The following is a 4,381-nucleotide window of genomic DNA, read 5'->3' as shown; positions in this document are numbered from 1 at the left end:
CCTTACAGGGTTAAAAGAAAGATTCCTACTTTCATTGCTACCTGCTTGCTGGCTAGCCAGCTAGCCAGCCCTGTGGGCCTTGCTGCTGCTGCTGCTGCAGCCAAAAAACAAAAGGTGGTGCTGCTGCTGCTTCTGCTGCTTCTGCTTCTGCTTGTGTCTGGCCCCTGTTGGAGCGTCCAGGCACAGGACTTCTGCTGCTGCTGACTAAATGGCCTCCTTAATTGGATCATTTGAGTAGGCAGCACACCTGTGCAGGTAGGCATGACATGATAGGCAGCTGCCTTGATAGCGGGTGGGTGCTGAATGTCCTAATTGACAAAATAAGATTAATGCTTATGAAGAAATATAAAATCTCATCCCTTCCCCAATATCGCGCCACACCCCTACCCCTTAATTCCCTGTTGAACTTGATGGACATATGTCTTTTTTTCGACCGTACTAACTATGTAACTATGTAACATAACATGGGGGGGGGGGTCTCCTGGCTGTTCACACAGGTGTGTCATTGCTGTACATTGACCATGCATTGCTTCTGTGGTATTGCAAAGGCAAAGACAAATGCTTCCAGCCATCCATTGCACTAATGGATTGGTCATCAGCTGGCTGTCTATGTCCCGCATCAATATAGACCAAAGTACAGAGGGTTAGGCTATGCTATTGTGCACCTACCTGATGCATCAGAAGGTGCGAGGCCCTTGCTAAATTCTGTGCACAGACTTTGAGATCTATGCTTTAGACTGTAATCTAAACCTGCTCCAACATGGACTGACATTCTGGCCTACTTTCAGCCGATGCGACTTGTCTGTCGCTGAACAGTCGCTTTTTATGTATTCAGCACCTATGTATAATGTTGTAAAAATGCTCTAGAAGCTAAAGTCGCAGAAATGTCACACATATTTGGCCTGCAACTTTCTGTGCGACAAATTCAGACAGGAAAAATCAGTATAAATCCTTAGAAAATTATCCCCCAGTGTCTCCATCTGCTGGCGGTATTGAATAAGCATTGCTGCACTGATGGGGTATGCATTAGACGAAAAAAAAGAAGAAAAAGAAGAATAATACGCCCAGAAAAGAGGCGAAAAGGAGAAAAACGTAAAAAAACGTGAAAAAAAAGTAAGAGGAAGAGAAGGGAAAAAAAGGTGGAAATGGGTTTAAAAGTGATTTCGGCGGAGAAATATATATATATATATATATATATATATATATATATATATATATACGCGCACACACAGCACATATATATAAACGTATTCTCTGTTGAGATATTGCAGCCGCTGCTGTGTCCAGGCCCAGGAGCCTTAGCACTGTGCTGTGATGTCACTCAATACCACTGACATCACTAGGTGTAAACAACATCTCTCCTTTGCTGTGTATGTGACTATGGAGCTGTTTGGTGATGTCGTCTATTATGGCCTTCATAGAAGCAACAGGAGATTGTTGCATCCATCTAGAACCCTCAGAACTACAGTGCTATGATGTCACTCACTTCCACAGGCCTTGCAGAGTGTAAACAACAACAACCCAGCTTTGTTGTGTATGTAACCATAGGGATTTGTGATGTCACCTAGAACCTTCACAGCAGCGACAGCTTTATGAGGAGCATCAGCACTGCTCTGCCTGAGCAGAACCATCACCGCCATAGGTTGTCAAATAACCCGGATTTAACCCACACAGGTAAGTCCAATGGGGTGCAGGCATGTCCTCTATGCTTACAGCTTCCCGTGGGTGTTGGTTTGATACCGTTTGGGGACAGCCAAGGAGGCATCTGCAGGCAACAAAGGTAGGTGTGTGCTTGTGTGTGTGTTTCCTATGCAGATCCTAAGCCCAGTGTCACATGCAAGTAGGAGGAGTAAGAAGGGTTCCTGGCAAATCCGGGTTATGGATTGCATTTAAAAAGGCCCCGTGGGAGTGCAATGGGCCCCTGTCTTGCTGCTTAGCAATAATGGTATGGGTTTAGGTTCTGCTGTGTGTACTGGTGGTTGACTGCCCCCCAGCCCAGAGTGTGCATGGAAAATTGTCTGGCAGCCTCCCTGACAGCAAGCAGTGATAGTGCCCATGAAGGGGACCTTGTTGGGCCCCGCCCCTTTCACGGTTATCGCTTCTCGGCCTTTTGGCTAAGATCAAGTGTAGTATCTGTTCTTATCAGTTTAATATCTGATACGTCCCCTATCTGGGGACCATATATTAAATGGATTTTTGAGAACGGGGGCCGATTTCGAAGCTTGCTTCCGTCGCCCTATGCATTGACCCGATATGGCAGTATCTTCGGGTACAGTGCACCACCCCCCTTACAGGGTTAAAAAGAAAGATTCCTACTTTCATTGCTACCTGCTTGCTGGCTAGCCAGCTAGCCAGCCCTGTGGGCCTTGCTGCTGCTGCTGCTGCAGCCAAAAAACAAAAGGTGGTGCTGCTGCTGCTTCTGCTGCTTCTGCTTCTGCTTGTGTCTGGCCCCTGTTGGAGCGTCCAGGCACAGGACTTCTGCTGCTGCTGACTAAATGGCCTCCTTAATTGGATCATTTGAGTAGGCAGCACACCTGTGCAGGTAGGGCATGACATGATAGGCAGCTGCCTTGATAGCGGGTTGGTGCTGAATGTTCCTAATTGACAAAATAAGATTAATGCTTATGAAGAAATATAAAATCTCATCCCTTCCCCAATATCGCGCCACACCCCTACCCCTTAATTCCCTGGTTGAACTTGATGGACATATGTCTTTTTTCGACCGTACTAACTATGTAACTATGTAACATAACATGGGGGGGGGGGTCTCCTGGCTGTTCACACAGGTGTGTCATTGCTGTACATTGACCATGCATTGCTTCTGTGGTATTGCAAAGGCAAAGACAAATGCTTCCAGCCATCCATTGCACTAATGGATTGGTCATCAGCTGGCTGTCTATGTCCCGCATCAATATAGACCAAAGTACAGAGGGTTAGGCTATGCTATTGTGCACCTACCTGATGCATCAGAAGGTGCGAGGCCCTTGCTAAATTCTGTGCACAGACTTTGAGATCTATGCTTTAGACTGTATCTAAACCTGCTCCAACATGGACTGACATTCTGGCCTACTTTCAGCCGATGCGACTTGTCTGTCGCTGAACAGTCGCTTTTATGTATTCAGCACCTATGTATAATGTTGTAAAAATGCTCTAGAAGCTAAAGTCGCAGAAATGTCACACATATTTGGCCTGCAACTTTCTGTGCGACAAATTCAGACAGGAAAAATCAGTATAAATCCTTAGAAAATTATCCCCCAGTGTCTCCATCTGCTGGCGGTATTGAATAAGCATTGCTGCACTGATGGGGTATGCATTAGACGAAAAAAAAGAAGAAAAAGAAGAATAATACGCCCAGAAAAGAGGCGAAAAGGAGAAAAACGTAAAAAAACGTGAAAAAAAAGTAAGAGGAAGAGAAGGAAAAAAAGGTGGAAATGGGTTTAAAAGTGATTTCGGCGGAGAAATATATATATATATATATATATATATATATATATATATATATATATATACGCGCACACACACACATATATATAAACGTATTCTCCGTTGAGATATTGCAGCCGCTGCTGTGTCCAGGCCCAGGAGCCTTAGCACTGTGCTGTGATGTCACTCAATACCACTGACATCACTAGGTGTAAACAACATCTCTCCTTTGCTGTGTATGTGACTATGGAGCTGTTTGGTGATGTCGTCTATTATGGCCTTCATAGAAGCAACAGGAGATTGTTGCATCCATCTAGAACCCTCAGAACTACAGTGCTATGATGTCACTCACTTCCACAGGCCTTGCAGAGTGTAAACAACAACAACCCAGCTTTGTTGTGTATGTAACCATAGGGATTTGTGATGTCACCTAGAACCTTCACAGCAGCGACAGCTTTATGAGGAGCATCAGCACTGCTCTGCCTGAGCAGAACCATCACCGCCATAGGTTGTCAAATAACCCGGATTTAACCCACACAGGTAAGTCCAATGGGGTGCAGGCATGTCCTCTATGCTTACAGCTTCCGTGGGTGTTGGTTTGATACCGTTTGGGGACAGCCAAGGAGGCATCTGCAGGCAACAAAGGTAGGTGTGTGCTTGTGTGTGTGTTTCCTATGCAGATCCTAAGCCCAGTGTCACATGCAAGTAGGAGGAGTAAGAAGGGTTCCTGGCAAATCCGGGTTATGGATTGCATTTAAAAAGGCCCCGTGGGAGTGCAATGGGCCCCTGTCTTGCTGCTTAGCAATAATGGTATGGGTTTAGGTTCTGCTGTGTGTACTGGTGGTTGACTGCCCCCCAGCCCAGAGTGTGCATGGAAAATTGTCTGGCAGCCTCCCTGACAGCAAGCAGTGATAGTGCCCATGAAGGGGACCTTGTTGGGCCCGCCCCTTTCACGGTT

At 45.9% G+C, this 4,381-nt stretch overlaps 1 non-coding gene across 1 annotated transcript; it reads left to right on the top strand.

Moving 5' to 3' along the window:
* Positions 1 to 2,094: 2,094 nt before the first annotated feature.
* LOC130324910 (U2 spliceosomal RNA) lies at positions 2,095 to 2,285 on the top strand. The gene has a single exon (XR_008869816.1). It is a non-coding gene; the product is annotated as a U2 spliceosomal RNA (small nuclear RNA).
* Positions 2,286 to 4,381: the final 2,096 nt, after the last annotated feature.

This window comes from Hyla sarda, unplaced genomic scaffold (assembly GCF_029499605.1).
Source record: "Hyla sarda isolate aHylSar1 unplaced genomic scaffold, aHylSar1.hap1 scaffold_2681, whole genome shotgun sequence".
Lineage (NCBI taxonomy): Eukaryota > Metazoa > Chordata > Amphibia > Anura > Hylidae > Hyla > Hyla sarda.
The sequence above is the reverse complement of the archived record's forward strand: the minus strand, read 5'-3'. Positions and strand labels throughout refer to the sequence as shown.